We start from the raw sequence: 26,861 nt of genomic DNA, 5'->3' as shown, positions 1-26,861 counted from the left end.
AGTGTAAGCTAATGAAGGCGATCTAGCCAATCGACCGTTAAGTCTCATGACACCTTCATTGTCCAGAATAGGATTTAAGGGCAACAGGCTACTTTTAGAAGAAATTGGTCTTTTTTCCAGTAGACTCTTGTATTCTTCCGCAAATTTGACCTTTTGAGCCACAATGACCAAACGTAGTTTCACATGTCTTATTTCATTATCAGATAGCGTAATTGTATCATACGAATAGCGATTCCTATAAGACGAATGGGTTCTATGGAAAAATCTAAAAACGTAAGATACACATCCTCATAGTTTGTAAAAAAAGAGGCGTGAGATTTCACATTTCGAGCTTCAAGATCGGTATCAAGCATACCTAGGCTTTTCAAATTCCAAGTAGACTTTTTCTCTCTAAGCCAATGTGGACCATTCCACCAAAGAGAGCTCTGAGCTAAAATTGAAGGGGTAACTCCCCTACTTCCTAAATCTGCTGGATTGTCCTCAGATCTGACGTGATGCCAGTTATGTTTGGCAACAATTTCTTGTATTTTGCAAACTCTATTTGCAACAAATGTTGCCCAAGTACAGGGTTCTTTTTTCAACCAGGAAAGGACGATCGTGGAATCAGTCCAACAATAAACCTGGTTCAATGGAATGTCGATTTCACAGCCTTCAAAAGATCTGCCGCTAATACAGCGCCACAAAGTTCAAGACGAGGTAAAGTAACCGATTTAATCGGGGCCACTTTCGTCTTGCATGTGAGCAAATGTGAATAAATTTTTTCTCTAGGTGTTTCCACTCGAACATATATTACCCCCGCATATGCTTTTTCTGAGGCATCAGAAAAAACATGAAGTTCCACTGAGGATTCTGGTTCATAATGAACCCATCGAGGAATTTGGATACTATTGACTTCATGATATGAAGTCACAAATTTCTCCCATTCGGCCAGCGTTGAAACTTTAAGATTCTCATCCCAATTTATCTGATCCTGCCAAATTCTCTGCATTATCATTTTTGCCACTACTATAACCGGACCTAACCATCCTACTGTATCAAATAATTTAGATATTGTGGATAAAACTTCCCTCTTTGTATATTTTGAACGCCATGCTATGGGATCCACTTTAAAATAGAACGCGTCCAAATGAGCATTCCATTGGAGTCCCAGCGTTTTCGAACTACTCGCTTCGACAAAAACTAAAAGTTTTTCATCTACCAAATGTTCTGGGGGAAAACCGGCTAAAATTGTTTTATCATTCGAAGTCCATTTTCGAAGATTAAACCCTGCTGATGATAATGCCGCTTTAAGCTGATCACGAGCAACCAAAGCGGTTTCAACATCATGTGTCCCTGTAAGTACGTCGTCAACGTACATACCTTTACGTATGATTTGCGAGGCAAGTGGATATTGACTCTCACAATCATCTGCCAACTGTAACAAACTACGAATGGCCAGATAAGGCGCACAATTGACGCCAAAGGTCACAGTCTGTAATTCATAATCAGTCCAACAATAAACCTGGTTTAATGGAATGTCGATTTCACAAAGCACAGCCTTCAAAAGATCTGCCGCTAATACAGCGCCACAAAGTTCAAGACGAGGTAAAGTAACCGATTTAGTCGGGGCCACTTTCGTCTTGCATGTGAGCAAATGTGAATAAATTTTTCCTCTAGGTGTTTCCACTCGAACATATATCACCCCCGCATATGCTTTTTCCGAGGCATCAGAAAAAACATGAAGTTCCACTGAGGATTCTGGTTCATAATGAACCCATCGAGGAATTTGGATACTATTGACTTCATGATATTAAGTCACAAATTTCTCCCATTCGGCCAGCGTTGAAACTTTAAGATTCTCATCCCAATTTATCTGATCCTGCCAAATTCTCTGCATTATCATTTTTGCCACTACTATAACCGGACCTAACCATCCTACTGGATCAAATAATTTAGATATTGTGGATAAAACTTCCCTCTTTGTATATTTTGAACGCCATGCTATGGGATCCACTTTAAAATAGAACGCGTCCAAATGAGCATTCCATTGGAGTCCCAGCGTTTTCGAACTACTCGCTTCGACAAAAACTAAAAGTTTTTCATCTACCAAATGTTCTGGGGGAAAACCGGCTAAAATTGTTTTATCATTCGAAGTCCATTTTCGAAGATTAAACCCTGCTGATGATAATGCCGCTTTAAGCTGATCACGAGCAACCAAAGCGGTTTCAACATCATGTGTCCCTGTAAGTACGTCGTCAACGTACATACCTTTACGTATGATTTGCGAGGCAAGTGGATATTGACTCACAATCATCTGCCAACTGTAACAAACTACGGATGGCCAGATAAGGCGCACAATTGACGCCAAAGGTCACAGTCTGTAATTCATACTGCTTTATTTCCTCCGTCGGAGAATCGCGAAACAAAATACGCTGAAAAGGAGTATGAGACTGGTCAAGCCTTATCTGTTGATACATTTGAGTAATATCCCAATTAAACACGAATCTAAAAAATCGCCAACGCAAAATAAGTAGGACTAAATCAGCTTGAAGGGTAGGACCGACCAACAAACAATCATTCAAACTAAGTCCATTTGAGGTTTTATTTGACGCATTAAAAACTACTCTCAACTTAGTAGTTTTCCGATCCAATTTGATTACTGGATGGTGCGGCAAATAACAAGAGGAAATAGAAGACGAAGTCTCCATTATTGGTCTCATGTGATCCAAAACTAAATATTCTCTTACTACATCGTCATACATTTTCTTTATCTCTGGTTTTCTCAACAATGAAGCTTCTGTCCTCAAAAATTGCGCCCTAACATTTTGTTTTGAAAAACCTAACGACAGCTTTTCTGGAAAATCAGATTTAAAAGGAAGTGTGACAATATATCGTCCATCAGGTCCTCTACGAGTTGTGGCCTTGTAATTTTCTTCACACATCCTATCAAGGGGGGACATAATTTTTCTTTTCGGCGCTTCTTCCAGTTCCCAAAAACGAAGTAAACTACTGTTTAAATTGTCCTCTTCCGAAAAGTCAACCCTGGTGTTAAATACCTGTACAGAAGAGGATGGCACTGGACCTGTGATAATCCATCCGAATATCGTGTTCTGAGCCAATAGCGATCCTAAAATATGCGTACGAATTTCTCCTAACATAATTTGTGGATATAAATCGGCACCTAAGAGCAGATCAACCGGTCTGGATTTGAAAAACTGAGAATCAGCTAGTTGAAGATTCGGTAAATCCCTACAAAGTTCATCTGATAAGACAAAAGATGGTAAGATACCTGAAATATTCGGTATAACAAGAGCATTAGTCCGCAAAATAATAGAAGTGTCTAAGGGAGAGGCTATTTCGATCGAGCAAAGTTTGGTAGAAGTAGCAGTAACAGTCTGGTTAACACTAGAAACTTGGGCATTTGTCAAATGCGCCGTAATTTTTAACTGATTCTGCAAACGTTCCGAAATAAACGATGTTTCAGAACCAGGGTCAATAAGGGCTCGAGCCGGGTATGTCATACTTTGGTGACATATTCACCATAGCAGTCCCTAAAAGTACAGTCCGATTATCAGACACGTGGAACACTTGTCGATTAGAAGGACCTGCATTATTGTTATTGGAAGTAGGTGCTGAAGATTCCACAGACCTAGAGTGGGTGGGTAGCGAAGCCACAACAGAACTCGTGCCGGTATTGGCACTAGCAGTCGCTTCATCCGATGATGAAGAATTTCTATGGAGCAAGGTATTATGTCTTTTCTTGCATATTGAACAGCTATGAGCACTTGTACAGTTCTTAACCTCATGTGTTCGTGACAAGCAATTAAGACAACAATGATGTTTCCTAATCGTAGAATATCTTTCCGAAACTGAAAGATTTTTGAATCGCTTGCAATCACGTAGGAAATGGCTTTGATGCTTACATAGAACACAAATATGAGAATTGGATGCCGGTTGAGCATGATGAGTCTTTACCTTTTGTGTCGTGGATTTCTTTGTCTGAGGCGTTTCCCGAATATCACGAAGACATTCTAAAGTTTGGATCCTTTCCGTAAGAAAGGCATTCATCTCTTTCCAGCGTGATAAAGCGAATTTATTCTTAATGCTCTGTTCCCATAAGGTCACAATGCAATCAGGAATACGCTGCACGCATAAAAAGACAAGAATGGGATCCCAATTTTCTGTCGGCACTTCATACTCCGACAACGCTTTCAAACAACTATTAATGCCTCCTTGTAAATCTTTGAGGCCTGTGAAAGACTCTTTTTCCAAGACTGGAAGACTAAAAAGCGCTTTTAATTGGTTATTAACCAACATACGCGGATTCTCATATGCTGCCTTTAATTCTTGCCAAGCCATTTGAAACCCTTTATCTGAAAGCGGACATTGTGATACAATTTTCTTTGCGTCGCCACTAGTTTTACGTAGCAAGTGACATAACCTTTCAATGTCAGTAAGACGTGAGCTATTTATGTATAAGGCCGTAAACAAATCCCGAAAGGCGGGCCATGAAAGGTAATCGCCCTCAAACATTTCCACGTCGCAGGGTGGTAAAGTCAAATTATATTGACCGTCACAATGTTTCGGATTCTTTACTGGCGTATCAGTTGATTTACTAACGGGAGAGAATTGAAGTTTTTTCCTATCTAGGCTACAAGCACATTCAACAAACGCATCAAAAGTTGCTTGGAATTTCGCGGCAGACACCTCAATCTCACCAGGTTCAGTGTCCTCAGAAGTTGTCAAGAAATCTAAACATAAGTCATAAGACGACTGAGCCGCTTCCCACAATTTGTTCAAATTCTCTTTATAGTAATCAATTTTGAGTCCGTCAAGTGTGTATTCACGAGCTCTATACTGTGCCTCAAAACTAATAACCGAATCCGAAGCTCTAATAAAGCGATCAAGTGGTGTAATAGACATGGTTTGCCTTTTCTTCTATTCAAATCGAAAGTTTAAAACACAAAATTTAATTTATTATTGACTAAAAGTTTGAAACTTTTATAAAAAAAATCAAAATTTTTATTGATGATATCAAAAAAAAATATTTAATAAATTAAATTTTAATTATTTCCACTAAATTTGGTCAAAATTAAACGAAAATTAATTTTGTCAAATTTAATTGAACAATATGATAGTCAAACTGACCGACCGTAGGGTGACCACTTAAGAATGAAGAAGAAGAAACAAGTAAATACTTAAGCTTATGTATTTACTTAAAGCACAACAAAAAACACACTTCTATTACACCAAATTGTTTTTCATTCAATAAGCCACAATAAATTTTATTAATTTAATTTAATTTTAAATAAACAAAATAAAAATTGCACACTTTTATTTTATAAAATTTTCACTGCACTTTTTAAAATCAAGTACGCACCTTATTAATTGTTTTGCTATTCCAAAAATTAAAATTCTCCGATGATGTTTGGCAAAATGTCCAAATAAATATGGCGATCTTGTGTGGAAACAAATAAAACAAAAAGAATACCAATTAATTTGTGGTGTACTTGTAAGCGGCAAATTAAATCCGTGAAATCGTTAAATCGTGCGTGAAAATAAAACGAAAAAAGTGTTTTTTTAAATTTTGTTTAAATAAAAATCTTTATTAAATATTACCTTGTGTTTGGGTTATACGAAACGTATACGACAGCGATTAGGAAGATAATGCTATATTTTAATGGCAGAAAGTGGCGAACAATATTTAAGCCAATACCGTTAGCGGTTTTACTCGTTAGAATTTAGAAAAATATCCCCACCCAAGGGTGTAAAAAAAGGAGTGTACTAAATCCTAACAAGTATCAAATCATCAAAAAATGTAAATACACGTACAAAAAAAACGAACTTAAACACCAACCAACTTAAAATCATTTTATGAATCAAAAATACTCGACAAAAATTTTAAAATTATTTTTCTCTTAATTAGATCAAAATTACGGAATTTTTGAGATCCATTTCAAAATAATCGAAAAGACTTTATTTTTCAAAACGTACGACATTTACGTTTGTCACGATGGAAATGCCCATATGTAATTCAACTTCGCACAAAACAATACACATACAAAATCCACTAATTGGATTTTAAATAAAAAATCACATATTTTCAAATTAAACCCTAAAAGTCAAACAAAATCTCATAAAAATCTACAAAAAGTTTAATTCTTTACTGAAACTAATACTTTAACTGAAATCATAAAAAAGAAACAAAACAAGTTAGAGTGCTATGCCGAATCTTAAATACCATCCACAAGCACGTTACATTTTATTAAAAGCTTTATAACTATCTAGTTAACTCGGCATAAGTTTTGTTTCCGTAGTGAGGGGTAACTCATTTGTAATTTCTTTATGCATATATGAAACTTGTTTTGAATAGGTCGCAAAAAAAAATTATTTTAAGTGATTTTCGGATATGGACTTTTTAAACGATGCTGTTGGCCTTATATGGGAGTTACGACCTATAACGGATCAATTGCAAAACATTTTAGCACAATGATTTATCTATACGTTTAAGTGATTTTCGAAAGTGGACCTTATATGGTAGCTATGACCAATTACGGACTTATCCGGAAAAAAATCGTAGAGCGATTGCTACATATACAAAACATATTCGTGCTGAATTTTATCTCGATAACTTTATTTACAATGACATATGCGCGTTTAACTGATTTTTGATAGTGGACTTTATATGAGAGCTATGACCAATTGTGGACTGATTCGAAAAAATTTCGCTGAATGATTTATATATATACAAAACATATTCCTGTTATCGCAATAGGTTTATTAGTTAATGAAATATGAGCGTTTAAGTGATTTTCGGAAGTGGACCTTATATGGGAGGCATGACCAATTATGGACCGATTCGGAAGAGTGATTAATACACTCACAAAACATATTCATGTCGAATTTTATCTTGATAGCTTTATTTATCAGTGAAATATGCGTGTTTGAGTGATTTTTGTGAGTGGGCCTTATATGGGAGCTATGACCAATTGTGGACCGATACAAATCTACGTTTGTAGTATGATTTCTGTTCATATTATATTTGTATGTGCAAAATTTTAAGTTGATATTGATATATTTGAGGAAGTTATTAACGGCAAATCCATTTCCGAAAATATTTACCCTTATATGAAGGCTATGGCAAATTTTGGATCGATTGTTTTGATTTTCAACATAATTAATCCTTGGGTAAAAAAATAACGGGTGACAAAACTCATCGAATTATCTTTTGTAGTTTCTGAGAAAACGACTTTAAAAATTACGAAAAAAAACTTAATAATTTTTTTCGAGGTAGTCTGAAATGTCTACTCATAACTTTTAACGTTGTGAACCGATTTTGCTGATACCAAACTGCTTAGGACAACAATGAATTTTTGGTGAATATGGTTTATTTCTTTTGCTAAGTTTTAACGTGAGCGTGTTTTAACCAGACAGAAAGACAGGCGGACATAGCTTAATCGACTCAGAATTTGATAAGGACGTGGAATATACAGTGATGTTCCGAAAAATAGAGCCACCTCTTTCAAAGTTTCTTTACACTTAAAATCTCTGATTCGAAAAAATTTCGCTGAATGATTTATATATATACAAAACATATTCCTGTTATCGCAATAGGTTTATTAGTTAATGAAATATGAGCGTTTAAGTGATTTTCGGAAGTGGACCTTATATGGGAGGCATGACCAATTATGGACCGATTCGGAAGAGTGATTAATACACTCACAAAACATATTCATGTCGAATTATATCTTGATAGCTTTATTTATCAGTGAAATATGCGTGTTTGAGTGATTTTTGTGAGTGGGCCTTATATGGGAGCTATGACCAATTGTGGACCGATACAAATCTACGTTTGTAGTATGATTTCTGTTCATATTATATTTGTATGTGCAAAATTTTAAGTTGATATTGATATATTTGAGGAAGTTATTAACGGCAAATCCATTTCCGAAAATATTTACCCTTATATGAAGGCTATGGCAAATTTTGGATCGATTGTTTTGATTTTCAACATAATTAATCCTTGGGTAAAAAAATAACGGGTGACAAAACTCATCGAATTATCTTTTGTAGTTTCTGAGAAAACGACTTTAAAAATTACGAAAAAAACTTAATAATTTTTTTCGAGGTAGTCTGAAATGTCTACTCATAACTTTTAACGTTGTGAACCGATTTTGCTGATACCAAACTGCTTAGGACAACAATGAATTTTTGGTGAATATGGTTTATTTCTTTTGCTAAGTTTTAACGTGAGCGTGTTTTAACCAGACAGAAAGACAGGCGGACATAGCTTAATCGACTCAGAATTTGATAAGGACGTGGAATATACAGTGATGTTCCGAAAAATAGAGCCACCTCTTTCAAAGTTTCTTTACACTTAAAATCTCTCCAATGAAGAATTGAGTTCGAAAAACTAACTGAAATTTTGTATTGATTTGTTATGAATACTATTATTTTTTCAATAATTTACGCTTCGCTATTCGTAATTTTAAATTAGTTTTAAATTAAACTATATAAAAAGGTGTGACAAAAAATAGAGAAAGTTTGCAAAAATATAAAAAGTTTATAATTTGTAGACAATTTTCAAATTAAAATCGATCGAAATAGTAAGTCTAAGGGCTATTATTACAACTTGACTTTAATGTTCGTAATAGTAAAAGTAATAGAACTTTAAATATTTTCATTATTACAACATAAATTTGTATTATACAAAAACCGTAGCATACTTTTAGCCTTTAATAATCTCTTTCATATAAAAATTTAAATTTAATTAATTTTTCTTTCATATTTTTACAAAAATCCTTAAAGCTTACGTTAAAGCTTACGCTTAAAGTTGACTTGTAATAATGAAAAGCACATTATCTGTACGATAAATTCCTAACTTTAGTTATTGGATAGTTATAATAATGGGCCTAAAAGTATTTCATTAAAAAATTTTAATATTGAGACGAAAAAGGGGCAGAAGCAAACATTGCAGGCGACACAGCAGAAAAACGATAAAAACACTCCATAATCTAGGAAAGGGCTATAGACAAATTGTTGAAATAATTGGGTACTCCAAGAATTTGATAGATGATGCAGTTAGAAATTCTGACTCATGCAGAGGATGACACTTTTATGTGCTCCGTGTACCTTTAAAAGGGAATATAACTTAGTTGTTGGAAAGCTTAATAGTAAGATCTCTCATGTACAAAAATAATTTAAAGGATAAAATTAGTAGAAAAGTATTATATGGTACTTTAAAGATCCTGAAAGAAAAATAAAATTTCTAAAAAAACATTTGAAATCTCCCCTTAAGCAGGAATCGAAATATTTTGTGCAAAAAAATGTATTTATTTAATTCTGATATGATCCGTATAGCTGTATGTAGACGTTCCAACACTGAATTTTGTCCCCAATGTACTATGAATATCATTGAACATGGTGGCGGATACGTAATGGTGTGGGGTTATTTTTGTTTGTTTGGAATATGGTCTATATTTCGGATTGAGAGAAGATAGGACTGAAAATATCCCATAATTATAATTAATGATGCTATGCTGAATGAGAAATAGCACTTTTTAAGGAGATTCTCACTATTGTGTCCTCAAAAGCGCCATTTTTTTACATGACTTCATATTTCTTGCTCAAAAAAAAAAAAAAAAAAAATATTTTATATTTTTTCTTGATATTTTCTGGCTTAAACTTATTTATTTCTTTGGACCAAAGAATTATTTCTACAATTTGCCTATAGCCCTTACATTGAACATGGCGTATTTTTATCATTTTTCTGCGGCCTAGCCGGCAAAGTCTGCTTTTGCCTCTTTTAGGACTCAAATTAATTTTTTTTTTTTAATGAGATTATATTAGGATTGTAATAATACGCCTTATACTTACTATTTGTATCGATTTCAATTTGAAAATTATCTACAAATTGTTAAATTCTGATATTTTTGAAAACTGGTTCTTTTTTATGGCACACTTTTTTATATAGCTTAATTTAAAATTACATTTAAATTACGAATAGCGACGCGTAAATTATTGCAAAAATAATGGTATTATATTCATAACAGATCAATTCAAAATTTCAGTTAGTTTTTCCAACTCAATTCTTCATTGGAGAAATTTAAAGTGAAAAGAAACTTTGAAAGAAGAGGTGGCTCTATTTTTCGGAAGATCACTGTTTATACTTTGTTAGGTCTCAGATGAATATTTCTTTGTGTAACACACGGAATGACCCTCTATATATACCCTCTATCACCACTGATGGCGGTGGAGGGTATAAAAAGGGAACAAACCAAAGAATATATGAAAAACAAACAATAAAACAAGACGAATTTCAAATAATGAAGAAAATATATAGGGTAAAGTTGGATTTTGAACATGACCCTCCCCGATTTCGATGAAATTCTGTACACATATTCTTCATGTAAATACGAAATTTGAATTTCTCCAAAATTTCTAAACTCGTTACGGTTTATATTTTATCAAGGCTCAAAGTTCACATTTTTTTATACAAAAACTGTAGCATAAAAATTGACATTTAATTAATTTTTCTTTCATATTTTTATAAAAATTCTTAAAGCTTACGTTAAAGTTAAAGGTAAGGTGATCTTCCCGTTAGCTTATCGGACACTTTTAGCGCCTAAGGCCTAAGAATTTTTTTAAAATATGAAAGAAAAATTAATTAAATGTCAATTTTTACATGAAAAAGATTATTAAAGGCTAAAAGTATGCTACGGTTTTTGTATAATAAAAAATTATGTTGTAATAATGAAAATTTGCGAAATATTATGAATTGCTGAATAATATATTTGAACTTTTTCGTATAGATATGTATAGTAATAATCATAAGAAAGTAAACTTATACAGATCTGAAGTTGTAATTGAATCGTTAGACACATGGAAGTAGTCATTGGAGGGATAATTGACCTTGCAAAACATATGCGAAAAATAAAAAAAAAATTTTTTTGAAAAGGGGATCAGTTCCCTATCAGCAATTGCGAAATGGGTCTCAAAAATTCCGTAACTTCGAGCTTATCGCGGGAAAAATAATTAAAATTTTTGTTAGAGTATTTCTGGTCCGTAAAACTAATTGCCAATAACTAAAGTTAGGAAGTTATCGTACAGATAATGTGTTTTTCGTTATTACAAGTCAACTTTAGCTAAAAGTGTCCCGTAGGCTAACAGGAAGATCACCTTACCTTTATCTTTTAACGTAAGCTTTAGGATTTTTTTTTTAAATATGAATGAAAAATAAATTCAATGTCATTTTTCATATGAAAAATATTACTAACGGCTAAAAGTATGCTACGGTTTCTGTATAATAAAAAATTATGTTGTAGTAATGAAAATATTTAAAGTTCACTTTATTCCTCACTTTAATTAAAGTTACCTTTTATTATTATGAACATTAAAGGCAAGTTGTAATAATGGCCCTTAGTGTATTATAAATTCCAAAATAATCTAAAAATTTCTGAAATGGACCAAACCCAAACTGAATTTTTAATTATTTTTAGTATAAGCTAAAAATTGCGAAAATTTTGACACCTATTTCGGAAAAATCGAAAGTAATATGACTCTTCAACCCACTTAATATTATTTTGTGGACCAAAAATACTCTACAAAAATTTTAATATCATTTTTTCCGTAATCATCTCAAAATTTTGAAATTTTTGAGACCCATTTCAAAAAAATTTAAGATATCTATCTATAATAATCTTGATAACTCGTTGACATTGTCTATGGATTCACAGTACTGGGACCATGAAATCCTTTTAGCCCTTTTGAGATCAGCTTTATACTTATTGAAACACATTTTATAGTTGTTCCAGTCAATCTGTAAGCTTGGCCCTATTGAACAATTTCCTAACAGTCGACCTTTGAAGTCTAAGTTCCTTGGTCCACCACTTAGGTTGCTCTCTTTTGCCCGGGAAAGTAACCGGACAAGATAGCTCATAGCTTCCCTTAAGTAGGTCTGTGAACTCGTTCACAACCCCCTCTAAATCAGTTGGCAACAAATCGCACAAGGCCCGTTGTGCCAATACAGACTCTACCCTATCATTAAAGGTTCCCCAATTTGTTTTCCTAGGATCCCCAAAAGGTGGACTCCTAGCCAAGACAAAATCCAGTGTGAAGGTAATGCGACTATGGTCCGAAAATGAACAGTCCGTTGCAACCTTCCAATCCCTAACGAGATCTTCTAAACGGTTAATTAAAGTTAAATCTATAACTGCCTCCCTATCCTTGTTCCTGAAGGTCGGCGTATCGCCCTTGTTACAGACGATGAGATTATTATCAGTTATAAAGTCAAACATTAACTCAACTCTTTTGTTGATATCCTTGCTGCCCCATTGGCAATGATGAGCATTAGCATCACAGCCCATCACAAGGATCGCACTTTTTCCTTTCGCATATGCCGTCAGCTCACGCACCTCAGTGCCGGGTGGGTCAGTCGCCTCGTACGGCATATACACCGAAGCCAGTGTGAGCGTACGCCTACCTTTGGCTTCTCTGTTTATTACGGTTATGTCACCGCTCCTAAAAGAATGAGAAATGAGAAAACCTAATTCATTCTTTGCCAGGATACAAGTCCTTACCTTGTCTTCGAAAGATGGGACAAATAAGGTGTAACCTTTGTCCCTTAAACCAAGAACCTTATTGTTGTTAATCCAAGGTTCTTGGATAAGGGCCACGTCCGTCTGTGAATCGATGAGGAAGGTTACTAAATCGGCTGAAGCTGCTTCACAGTGATGCAGGTTTATCTGCACCACTAGCAACTTCTTTGGTTCTGTCATGTTTCGGGTACCGGAACCTGACAGTGCCAAGACTCATCCAGTACCCCGTTTCTGTAACTTTGAGTGAGAAGTTCTCACATCGAGAAGTGTGAAACAAAAAATTCCATCGTTTCTCGATTTGTGAGTAAAAAGTGTTTCTGTAACTTAAAGTGAGAAGAGGCTGCACGAATTACGTTTTTATTGGAAATTTCCAATAAAACAGCTGTCAAAAACATAAAAATTAAAAGAAGAAAACAAAAATTGCCGAACAAATTTATAAACGAAGAATAAATAAACAAAAAATATAGAAATTAAATGAAAATTGTTCGAAAAATTATCCCACTAAATTTGCCCTTGGCAAATTCTAAGTTTATGTCCACGTACTTTTTTAGCATTTGCTTCTGTATATCCGAAATTCCTCCTATTTTCTAAAAATTAGTGAACAATATTTATTTTAATCTTAAATAATTATAAATATAACATTACTTTTTCATTGTTTCATATAATTCATGTTTAAATTAAATTTTATTTACTTAAAAATTTCCTTTCCGCACCGTTTTAAAATGTGAGTTTTTTTGACAGTTCATGTGAGAAACTTCTCACAAAATTTTCTTACAGAAACACTTTTACTCACAAATTTCCAATAACTTAAGTCAAAAAACATAAATGACAGATAGTTCTCACAAAATTTTCTTACAGAAACACTTGCATGTGAGAAATGATATTTTCTTTCAATTCACATTGTTTTTTCTTCAATTCCACTGTTTCATGCGAGAAACTTCTCGATGCGAGAGTTACAGAAACGAGGCACAGGACTTCTAAGGACTTACGATCCACAGCGAATCGAAAGTCCTTGCCAGTATTCTCCTTACAAACCAGTGAGTTCACATGTCTCCATTGGTCTGTAAGAAGACTACCATTCTGTTTGGCCAATACTGCCAGTATGGTTTGCACCGTTCTTACGGGTGGTGGAATCCACACTGTTACTATTGACCGTAGTGGCAGTTCGGAAGCCTGTATCACCTCAAGCTTTGCTGCTGGGTTAATGTCGCTACATTTGCCAATTGCCGATTTTAAGAATTCCAAGGAGTTCTTGTTTCCGCAATTGACAACCTTCACGCCCTTAACCCAGTCTGCACCATTGAAGTATACATCCTCCGGCCCACCCTCAAAGATGGCGATTTCATCAATCAGCCTACCTTCAATTGATTGCCAGAAATCGGTACTGATCCTCCCATCTGGATCATTCCGATCAATGACTGCCACTTGAAGGCATACATCCAGGCTAGTTGAGTTCTTTACCTTCTTACTGGATGAAGAGGGTTAATCATCACCAGATCTGGCTCTCTTAATTGTCTCCTTATGGGGACCTTTAGGAGCGCCAGCCGGGGATGGACCAGACCTCATCGTTGTGCTAGGTGACTTTGACACCACTGGTTTGGAGGGTCGGTCACTACCGGATCCCTTTTCCTTACTGACGTTCTTGCGGAGGTCAGTAGGAGTGCGGGACAGAAGTTTACCGGTCCTCTTTACCTTACCTGGTGTCGTGTCCACCTTGCTAGGGTTTTTGGATGGTAAACCTTTGACCTCCGCAGCTCGCTCCGAAGACATGAGCGCCTTGGTTTCCGGGATACCACCCTCTTTGCCTTTTGGCAGACTGCAGGTTGATGTTGCTATCGACCCATCACTCTTTTGAGTGTTAGTCGGGTTGATTGCAGCATCCACCTGTTGTCTCCAGGGAGTGGACCAACCCAGAACGTCACCAACGGGGCCGTATATTCTCTCGAATTTAGCGACGCTTTGTCGGTGCCTTCTGAGCAGGAGCCTCTCCCTTGACGAGAAATTTGAAGAATCAGCCTTTGCCTTCTTAGACAGAAAGGCGAGAGACCTCAAAGTCCCGTTCCTTGCCTTCTCCTCCTTCGTTCGGCCTGTATAATTAATATCTCGTGGAGGGGCACTTGGCTTCTCCTCCACGGCTACTTGCCGAACGACCTGTGGACGGTCTTCTCCCAAATGACCCCTTTGGATCCTCTTGGCCTCTTTAGCAGGGGATGTTATCTTAACAGTCTGACTGTCAGCAAGCTCTTCGTCGGACAGAGATAAATTCCCCAGCTTCTGTGTGGCACTAGTTTCACCAAAGGAGTCACTTGACACCTCCAGAAGACCCTCTACGTCTAAGTCGGTCAGTACCTGTCCTTCATGCTCAACAATTCTGGCATGGAGGTCAGTAAGGGTAACGTCACCGTCCTCCCATGTACTGTCCAACTCCCCATTATCCTCGTTGACCGTGACGTCCGGATTGTCTTTCCCTAACAGGTCGACCACCCCTTCCGTCGTGTCCCTACTCTCATCCTTTTTTGTTTTTATGCTTGGTTCCTCTATTTTGAATCCCACGAGTGTGCACGTACAGACGGACGATCCACGCAGTGACGGCTTACGTGGACTAGGCAACTACGTTACAACAGCGCTTTACCATGACGCTGAGGGGAGCTGTTAGCAACTAGCCTCTTTATGCACTGGCTAGCCATCCAGGCCCTACACTCACCTTGACCTTAAAAGTGCCTATATAACGCTATGTCTAACGGTAAAGCCCTTACTGCTCAAAGAGCCAAATCGAATAACATAGCGTATCATCTATGTCATGATAGAAGGAAGTAGGATTGACAGACACATACCACACTCACTATCTTGCCAAGATGAGTAACCTTTAGTTATACACTTCTTTGAAACCATAACTTCCTGTGGCTGGATACCAAAGCATTAGTCACAGTAAGCTATAGTCATGATGTGTACTTAAGCCCTCGCATCACGACAAGATAGTTACCCTTGGCGAAGGGTAACTAGGGGCTCTTAAATCGTCGAATTTTTAAGCGATATCCATTTTAAATAATACGAACTATTTTGAGGAGATTTCTCGTCTTGCTCTCATCAGGGTCACCCCATAGGATCTTCGTGGTTCTACCCACTGTTTCATTATTCCAAGAGGCCTTATGGGATTCTCTCACCCATATTTTTAGTTCAGCTTTTGTTGCGTCGAATGGTTTCGCGTTTGTCAGGTTAACTGCCTCCAGCTCCCTACCCTTTAAAGCTATTACATTCGCCCTTTCGTTACCGACTACTCCCGAGTGGGCTGGTACCCATATTATGTGAACCTTACCTCTGGGAGAGTATTCAGTTAAAGCTTTCTTACAATCCAATACGGTCTTAGATTTAGTTCTATTGACTGATATCGCCCTAATTGCCTTCTGGCTATCGGTAAATATATTAAGCGCTGTGGGCGCCATATTTATTCTAATCCAATTTGCGCATTCCGTTATTGCTCGTACTTTTGCCTGGAAGCTTGTGTTATGATTTGGTAAACGGTGGTATATTTCTGTTTCTGGGTCTTCAATATGGAACCCCAGCCCCACTTTGTTCCCCAATTTAGAGCCATCCGTGTAACAACGGATTCCTACTGGTATTTGCTCTAATGTTCCGCTTGGCCAAGACATTCTATCTGGGATCAGCGTTTCAAAGTTTCCGACATTTTCTGTGTCTGGTATAGGATCAGGCACGTCCGATGATTGTGTATAACCTTCTAATGTGTCCAGTATACATTGATGACGTGTCCTATAACCGCTTTTGGCCAGTTCGCCTAAAGTAAAGAGCAGTTCGGCTGTAAGCGCCGCCTAATATCTTAAATATGTTTCAATGGGTGGAATATCTAGCAACGTTTCCAAAGCCTTGGTTGAAGTAGTATACATGGCACCACTTATACCCAAGCAGCATGTACGCTGAACTCTCTGTAGTAGTTTGATATTGCACTTTTTGTCTAAAGCAGGGTGGGAAATTAAAGCACTCCACAAAAACAGCGAAAAATGGCTCAGCGAGCAAATTTATCTTCCGAAATAGTGTCCAGTTTAAAGTCCCGACATCAATACGTAATCTTCTCTATATATATTTAATATTAATCTTTTGATTGCGTATATAAAAACCCCAATCCTGGGGAAGAAGTAATTTCACTGCGATATGGCGATGTAAAACACACATCAAAAATAGTAAAGAATGGTGTTCTGAGCATAACTTTATGTTGATGTAGTGTCCAGCTCAATGACCCGAACCCAATCCAATAGAGAATTTGTGGTGAACCACGAAGAAGCGATTTAAACACTATCAATTTGGTGAGCTTTAGCAGCGAAAAGGGTAAAAATTTATGGAAGTATGAGTTGTTTTAGTTTTGTCTGTTTTTTACTTAGAACTTAATGCTTATTGATTTGAATTGCAATTCATTTTGTTACATATTAAACCTAAAATAAATGACAGAATTTTGTTTGGATTTGCATTATTACATTTATTTTTATTCCATGAGAGGTCCACAAAGTACCAACATGTACTCATTTATGTTTCCTACTGTAAATGTAAAATATTGTTTTTGTATATTAAATAATGATCATTTTATAACGTTTTTTGCTTCTCCTGTAAAACTATGAAAAGTGATTATACGTTATTTTGCATTTTATATGACGATATGTATGAACAAATTTTAAAAATGGGGATTTTCGTGTCAAGTGACCCAACTTTAAAAATCGATGTCTTCTGATGAAGAAATTTGCACCAAGGTTAGTACTATGGGATAGTAGGCCGGACTTTCTTTTAAGCAAAAAAAAAAAAAATATAAATAAAAAGGGCCCACTTTGTAAAAAAAAAAAATAATAAAATTATTTTTTTTTTTGGAATGAATAAAGAAATAGCTATCTGAACTCCTTTGGACAATTTTTGCTAGGACCAATAAGTGAAAAGTTACACTCATTTGAGTAAAACCCTCTATGACCAAAAGGTCCAAATTTGACCCCCTCTAAGTCATGCAGCTCTTGACCGATAGAGCTGAAAATTTGTGTCTGATCTACTATCCAATAGTACTAACTTTAGTGCAAATTTCGTCGAAATCGATATTTTGAGTTGAGTCATTTGACATGAAATTCCCCAAATATATTATCCTTAGATTTTATTACGTTCTTCATATGGAAATATTTACAGGGTTAAAATATTTACAAAATGTTGATGTTATAGCTTTTGACTAATTTCCGAAACTTTTTTTTATTGGTTTTATTCTAGAAAACTATAAAAACAATAAGAATTATCGCATAGCATTAATTATGTATGTGTTTCTATTAAGTCAACCTTGGTAACAAAATATTTTTTTCTTCACTGCTCAGAAGAAAAATGTTTAATTTTTCTCATTAGTGCAATCTGAATTAAAATTAATATACGAGTGATTATTTCTAATAAATTATATTTTTTTCTTTTTTGCTTTTTAGGATTTTTTTGTTTTTTTCTTTTCTTTTCTTTTCGCATAGACAACATATATAAAGTCTTTAAGTTCGAGAATATTTGTTGATTGAGAATAGCTGATTGCGGAATATTCAAGGGTAATGTTTGTCATTACATAAAAAATGCTACCTTTGTTTTCTTTTTCTGTTATCTTTTCAGATTCTGTTTGGTTATATAATTTATTCCTCTTGAGTACAACAAGAAATATATATATTGAAAATAGGACTGTTAATTCCAAATAATTTGTAGATTATTTTATTACAAAAACTATTAAAAAATTTCAAAATTTTTTTTACTTTAAATATTTAATAGAATTGAGTGTATATAAACTAAAATACAAAAGAAACAATTTATATTATATTATTGATATTTTTTGGAATTCTTCTTCGATCCTCATTATTGAAAGGATTTTGGTGTATTTTCTAATCAAAGTTATCTGTTTGCAGTTAGTTGTAAAATGAAATATAAATATTTTAAACAACTTTATTCGCAGTTTTCCGATTATTTTTATTAACATGAAATGGATTTGATCAAAACAAAAGATATCTTTTTAAATACATATGTACATGTATGTATATGTATGTGTGCATTCCAATTATTTTTACGCAGAATGGAAAAACCCTATACAAAATTTTTAAAATTAATAAAAAAAACTAATATTTTATAAGCTATAATTATTATTTTTAAATAAACAATATCAGACCAAAAAAGGAATAAATAATCGCATATGATACAAGGATACAACAACAAATTAAATACAGTTTTGATCGAAACAAAAGCACCACATCAGATTTATCTTTAAAGCAATTCTAGCTATTAAACACTTTTTATTTGGTAGTTCTTATTCGTCACACTTTCCAGCAGGCGGGGGACCTTTTGCAGTAAAATGTTTTTTTCTTTTAAGTAGAAATTTTAAATACAAAAGTTCGTAACTAGGTATCTATCATGTTTTATATATTTAGGTAATAAATTGGCGGAATAGCAAAATGGATATGTCACATTTGTATATAGCTGACTAGAAAAATAAGAGTAGCTTTTCCGTAAAAAGTAAATATGAAAAATTCTAAAAGGGGGTTTTAATATACCCAGTAAACAATTTTTTCAGACATGTCTGATGTCAGAAATTTTCTGAAATAATTCTTATATTTTATCAGAATTTTTAACGAATTTCTAAATTTCCTTTAGACATTTTACAGAATAATCGGCAAACTGTTTGTTAGACTTTTCTGCACATTTTCTGAAGTATTAAACGATTAACATCAGACTTGTCTGCACTGCAATGGCTTAAGAATTATATCCGATAAATCTGCACATAATCTGAAGAGATTTGTTTTTGTAACTTCGTCAGACAATTAAGCGAATAATATAAATTTCCTTTCAGATATTTAACAGAATAGTCTGCAGATTTTCTGATATTTTTTACTAGGTCATTTTGTTCTCATTTTCAGTACTTTTGTAAGAAAACTTTGCGACAACTCTGCACATTATCTGAAGGAAATTTTGTTTTTTTTTAACAAAAACCATGCACAAACCTGTTTCTATTTTGAAATTCGTCAACTGTACTTTAAAAGGAAATTTAATTTTTCTTTTATTTTATTTTCTTACTTCGTCTTTGGAAAGCAAGTAAACAACATCTGCATATGAGATGATTATTGTTTAAATTTCTTTAAAATAAATAATATTTGTGTTTGGTAAAAAAAAATAGATGTACATAATGAACTCTATTTTCGTATATAATATGTAAGTAGTATGGTTTAATTTTATTAATTTAAAAAAATATTCTATAAGTTTCTATTTATTTATGTACCCTTAAGAAGTCATGAATAATGGAAGCTTATAAATTATTATTAAAATTAATAAAATTAAACCATAATAAATTATATATATGAAAATAGTTTTCATCAGACATTGATCAGAATAGTCAGGCCATTTTCTTATACTTGATCAGACTTTTGTACGAACTGTCGGACATTTTATCAGACATTTATCCGACATCTATCAGACTTTCTTATACTTGATCAGATTTTTGAACGAACTGTCGGACATTTTATCAGACATTCATCCTACATCTATCAGACTTTCATACGAAATGTCGAAAGAATGTCATATTTCGTACCTATTTCTGACCGAAAATTCTGCACATTTTTCCGAATTTCCTCAGACAAAGAGTTCCGAATTCCGAGCAACCTTTCATACGATTTTCGCAACGAATTCTGGCGGAATTCGGACACGAAATCGGCAACTTGTGCAGACTGTCGGTACGAATTCGGCAAAAATTGTTTAGTGGGTACATAGGTATTTTCCCAGTAAACATTTTTTCAGACTTGTCTGATGTCAGAAATTTTCTGAAATAATTCTTATACTTTATCAGAATTTTTAACGAATTTCTAAATTTCCTTTAGACATTTTACAGAATAATCGGAAAACTGTTTGTTAGACATTTTCTGAAGTATTAAACAATTAACATCAGACTTGTCTGCACATTGTCGAAAGGGAATTTCAGTGTTACGACAATTATGAGACTAATCTGCACATTGGCGGAGGACAATTAAGCGAATAATATAAATTTCCTTTAGATATTTAACAGAATAGTCTGCACATTTTCTGGTATTTTTTGCTCGGTAAATTTTTTTCTTTAATAAAAATCATACACACACCTGTTTATATTTAGAAATTCGTCAACTGTACTTTAAAAGGGAATTTAATTATACCCTACACCACTTTAGTGGGGAGGGTATATTGGGTTTGTGCTGATGTTTGTAACGCACAATAATATTGGTCTTATACCCACCTTAAAGTATACCAATCGGCTCAGAATCATTTTCTGAGTCGATTTAGCTATGTCCGTCCGTCTGTCCGTCTGTCCGTCCGTCCATGTAAACCTTGTAATCAAACTACAGGTCGAAATTTTGAAGATAATTCAATGAAATTTAGTACATGATCTTCTATTGTCCCAGTGACGAAGCCTATTGAAAATGGTTAAGATCGGTCCATTATTTCACCTAGCCCCCATACAACTGAACCCCCCAATAGGGCTTGTAATCCTTGTAATCAAACTACAGGTCGAAATTTTGAAGATAATTCAATGAAATTTAGTACATGATCTTCTATTGTCCCAGTGACGAAGCCTATTGAAAATGGTTAACATCGGTCCATTATTTCACCTAGCCCCCATACAACTGAACCCCCGAATAGGGCTTTTAAAATTTTAATCAAACTACAGGTCGCAATTTTGGAGATAATTCAATGAAATTTGGCACATGATCTTTTATGGTACCGTAGATGAAGCCTGTTGAAAATGGTTTACATCGGTCCATTATTTCACATAGCCCCCATACAACTGAACCCCTCGAATAGGGCTTTTATACTTTGTAATCACACTACAGGTCGAAATTTTGGAGATAATTCAATGAAATTTGACACATGCTCGTTTATGGTACCGTATACAAAGTCTATTGAAAATGGTTAACATCGGTTCATTATTTCACCTAGCCTCCATACGACTGAACCCCCTGAATAGGGATTTAAACTTTTTAATCAAACTACAGGTCGCAATTTTGGAGATAATTCAATAAAATTTGGCACATGATCTTTTATGGTATCGTAGACGAAGCTTATTGAAAATGGTTAACATCGGTCCATTATTTCACCTAGCCCCCATACAACTGAACCCCCGAATAGGGCTTTTAAAACTTTTAATCAAACTACAGGTCGCAATTTTGGAGATAATTCAATGAAATTTGGCACATGAACTTTTATGGTACCGTAGACGAAGCCTATTGAAAATGGTTACCATCGGTCCATTATTTCACCTAGCCCCCATACAACTGAACCCCCGAATAGGGCTTTTAAAACTTGTAATCAAACTACAGGTCGCAATTTTGGAGATAATTCAATGAAATTTGGCACAAATGGCACGACAAAAAGTTGCAATAACCAAGTTGTATACTAGACTTGATGACCCCCACGAATTCCATAATAATAGGTTCTCATATGACCCTAGCCCCTATGCAAAGCCCCCATCAAAATTTCACATAAATGTCCACAATTTTATTCAACAATAAACGGCTTAACAAATAACGGCAATTTTAGAGATAATTTAATGAAATTTGGCACAAATGGCACGACAAAAAGCTGCAATAACCAAGTTGTATACTAGACTTGATGACCCCCACGAATTCCATAATAATAGGTTCTCATATGACCCTAGCCCCTATGAAAAGCCCCCATCAAAATTTCACTTAAATGTCCACAATTTTATTCGACAATAAACGGCTTAAGTATGTATATCTAAGGCAAGGTACAATTAAACTTAAATGCTTTATTATGGCAAATAAATCACATTATATTTTTGACAAAGGTGTAGGGTATTATATGGTCGGCCACGCCCGACTATAATTTCTTACTTGTTTTTATTTTCTTTTCTCAGTTGGTCTTTGTAAATCAAGTAATCAACATCTGCATATATGATGATTATTGTTTAAATTTCTTTAAACTTTGTTAATACACAAAATTAGCAAAAAAAAAATTACATAATTTTTTATGGTTTAATTTTATAATTTTAAATATGTAGATGAATGAACTTTATTTTCGTATATAATACATATGTAAGTAGTATGGTTTATTTTTATTAATTTTAAAAATAATCTATAAGTTTCTATTATTTATTTATGTACCCTTAAGATGTCATGAATAATTGACGCTTATAAATTATTATTAAATTTAAACCATAATAAATTATATAAAAATAGTTTTCATCAGACATTGATCAGAATATTCAGAAAATCTGATAGATGTCGGATAATCATCAAGAAAATGATTATCCGACATCTATCAGATTTTCTTATACTTAATCAGACCTTTGTACGAATTGTCGGACATTTTATCAGACATTTATCCGACATCTATCAGACTTTCTTATATTTGATCAGACTTTCGTACGAAATGTCGAAAGAATGTCAGACATTTGTCCGACTTCAATCAGATTTGTCGAAAATTCTGAAGGAATTCGTAACGAATTCTGACGGAATTCGGATACGAAATCGGCAACTTGTTAGTGGGTTGTTTTTAGGGTAGCGAAGCACACTGGGCATAGTTAGATAATTACAGGAACATTTATATTTTCTTTATTTATTGGAATTCATGTTTAAATTAAACTTTTTTCTTGCTCTGAGAAGTGATATTTTTTTCAATTCACATTGTTTTTTTCTTCAATTTCACTTGTGCCTGCTTTGGCCATCATTCTTTATCTGTCACCTATAGAAAATTTTGTAGCGGGTGTGGCGGCTAGGAATCTACTAAGACTCTATGAGCCTTCGTTAGTCAAACATTCTCGCGACAATCACACAAAAAATTCTGCTCGAAGTACATACAGTGCGTGACAAAAATGTGTAAATGATGGTAAAATATTTAAACTTTTGGTCTAATTTTTAAACTAAAAATGATATTTAAAAAAGTTTTATGTTTCTTAAAAGGGTATTGATAGAAGATATTTTTGAACTAAAATAAATAAAAAATCCACCAAGTTATACTTCAGAAAAATAAAAAATTAAATTAAACTCATTTACACATATTTGGCGCGTAGTACTTAAGTCAATTTTTATTATAAATTAACATTTTCTTGTTCAAAAATTTTAGTATTTAGTATCTTCTCTTTGGGTCAACGATAGTTTCAACACTGAAAGGCATAATCTCAATCAGTTTGCAACACGCTTCTTGCGTTATGAACATCCACACTTCATGGCACCTCTTTCAGAGATCTGTTGTGTTTTTACATGGGTGTTCGTAATTGTAAACCATAAATTATCAATCGGTTTTAACTCTGGCGACTGTAGGGGCCAATATAGCTATAAAATTGTAACACTTTATTGAAAAATCTAGTGTTTTTAGCCTTATATTTGGGCTCATTTTCGAGTTGTATCATAGTCATTTTCATCGTTTTGACCCCAATCATTAAAAATATCTCGATAAAATGGCTTCATAATATCAGTCGACATTTCGGCATTCATTTTCTCTGATGAGAAATATCCCTAAAATAAAATATTTCCATCACCAAATTTCATAATAAGCATTATGTCGCGGTCTTTTAATGGTGCATTTGGTTTTCTATATACATGCTTTGGCCTATCAGGTCCAAGAATATTATTTTTTGGCTCATCTGTCCATATAACATTTATCATATCGTTTAACGTCCAGTCTTGAAACCTTTTAGATAATTCTAATAGAAGAGCTTTGAGCTTCCTGTGAAAAGAGGCTTCATAGCACTTTCTCTAGCATGGATAGAATTGATAGATGACATAAAATTGATGGAATCATGAATGTCGAAATTTCTATTGATATTATCAAGGCATTTAATTTGGATATTTTTAAAGATTAGGGTCGAAATGTTGAAAAAACTATGATGCAACGAGATAATGACCCCAAATATAAGGTAAAAACACTCGATATCTTCCAAAACAGTTAAAATTTCATTGCTACATTGGCCCCTTCAGTCGCCATAGTTGACCCCGATTAAGAATTTAAGGTAAAATGAAGTTTACAATTACGAACACTTATGTAAAACACAACAGACCTCTGGCAGATCTGCCATAAAGAATGGACGTTCATAACGCAAGAAGAGTGTGGCAAATTGATCGAGATTATGCTTTTGAGAGTTGAAACTGCCGTGAACCTAAACAGAAGATACAAAATACTAAAAAATTTTAACTAGAAAATGTTAATTTATAATGAAAATGTTCCTTTAGTACTACGCGCCAAATATGTGTAAATGAGTAAACATTTTTTTTCTGAAGTACAATTAAGTGCATTTTTAATTTATTTTAGTTTGAAAATATTTTCAATAAATACATTTTTAAAAAACATAAAACTTTTTTAAATTTAGTTTTTAGTTTAAAAAATTAGACCGATGGTTTAAATATTTTACCATCATTTACACATTTTAGTCTCACACTGTAGTACATTAATCATGGCAACCCCCTTTGTGCAATTACAGATCATAGAATTACGACTTTAGACTTCAGGGAATACTTCTAAATGAATTTCCAACTACGTACGATTGGCTGTTTGATGGAAGTGCAGTTTTTACCGATGGGTCCGTCCGTGATCCATTAGTTTCGACAGGTAGGTTAAACTGAAGAGTTTGATCTCTTCATTTTATGGGGACATTGAGATCCCTGTGAATATTACTATTGCGAAGTACCACGGGGCACCTGTTATTGTCCTTAACAGTGCTGACTGCCTTATTTGCAATTTTTCAACATTAGATGAAGATTCTGTTGTCCATATCGGTCTTGTACTTTGTACTATAATTCCCATTTTCTCAATGTCTGGTTATATTTTATCGAAACGATAGATTAACAGTTTTCATACAAAAATATTTTTAACCGACAGAATATCTACCGGTTAAACGATAACCGGAGGTTGAGATAATTGGCCTAAGTTTAGAGCAGACCACACAGTGCTTTGTTCCCATATAGCGAAACGGCAAAATTAGAGGAGTGATCCTAGGATTATGAAATTTGGTATGTTAGTATCAAAAAAATCGGTGCAATGACACGCCTACCCCCCATATAACCTAAAACGTAAAAATGCTTTTGCTTCTACATTGGATACATGTTTAGCCAATAAGACTTAAAAATGCAATAAAACCCATAAAATAAGGGAAAAATAATTAAGTTTTCAATTAAAAATATTCAGTAAAACAATATAAAAAGAAAACAAAATTAAATTCATGATAATTAAATATTAATCTAAAGATTAAAACATATTTATAAATAAAGTCGAAGTATCCAGTTTTGCACGTTTTAAAAACAATTAGATTTTTAATATTTTGTGCAAAGTCCTTTTGCTTTTATGCCACTTTTTATACGTTTAGGAGTACTTTCGACCAAGGTCTCAATGGTCCGGTGCGGAATACTAGACCACTCCGTTTGTACTCTCGACCAAAGTTCTTTAAGATTTCTTGGTGCATTATCGAATTGCGCAAGACGTTTTTTTAACAAAGCCCATAAATTTTCAATCGGATTGATTTCCGGGCATTGAGTTGGCCATTGCATCGTTTGAAACCCAATTTTTTACGATTTTTGCCGTATGCATCGGATCCCCATCCTGTTGGAGTATAACCTCTGACTCTGGATATGCACATTCTTCCACAAAATCTGGAATATTTTATTGAAAATGCTCAAATAATCCTCCTTTGTCATTATAGCATCTAATTTTACTAAAGTACCGAGATTCTACCAAGTGAAACAAGCCCACACCACCAGACTACCACCCCCATGTTTCACCGTTTCTTTTACTTTGTGCTTTTCATAGGGGCTTTCATAAGGGCGGTGCCGGTAATATTCCTTGCCATCAGACTGAAAGCGATTAGTCTTCGTTTCATCGGACCATATAACCCTTTTCCAGTCATCAACACTTCAATTTTTGTGCTTCTTGCAAAATTTAACACGATCCTTCACATTTTTTTCTGATACCGCTGGTGTTTTTTGCTTTACGGCTGATATAAGGCCAATTCTACGAAGAGCTCTCCGGGCTGCGCATTCACTTAAGGGCTCATTTATGGCGACAGGAAAAGAAAAAAATATATTATTAAATATTTTAAAAGCCTCAAATTTAATGAAATAAGTGACTTCTTGTCAAAAATTTCAACATGTATATAAAATTTAATATATTCCCCCAAGAAAATATAAAATTTTATACTACGAACATAGGCTTATTTTAGCCATATGCTTTTTAAATTTGCGAATTAAGGCATAAACAAAAATGCAAAGTTTTCTAAGTTGTGGTTCGTAATTAAATTTTTTTTATTTTGTATAT

The 26,861-nt window shown here is 34.2% G+C and overlaps 1 protein-coding gene across 4 annotated transcripts in view; it reads left to right on the top strand.

Moving 5' to 3' along the window:
* LOC119602891 (poly(U)-binding-splicing factor half pint) overlaps positions 1-26,861 on the top strand; it is a 119,688-nt gene that overhangs the window by 21,214 nt on the left and 71,613 nt on the right. For 2 of the 4 annotated variants that reach the window (XM_037954689.1, XM_037954690.1), the window contains exon 3: positions 18,032-18,142. The exons of the other annotated variants lie outside the window; for them this stretch is intronic. The gene's annotated coding sequence lies outside the window, so the exon portion shown is untranslated. The remainder of the gene's footprint in view (positions 1-18,031; positions 18,143-26,861) is intronic. 4 annotated transcript variants of the gene reach the window in all.

Source organism: Lucilia sericata, unplaced genomic scaffold (genome assembly GCF_015586225.1).
Source record: "Lucilia sericata isolate MDLA Ls3-8-SP2 unplaced genomic scaffold, ASM1558622v1 Contig000261F_arrow, whole genome shotgun sequence".
Classification (NCBI taxonomy): Eukaryota; Metazoa; Arthropoda; class Insecta; order Diptera; family Calliphoridae; genus Lucilia; species Lucilia sericata.
This window is presented reverse-complemented; position numbering and strand designations above follow the sequence as displayed.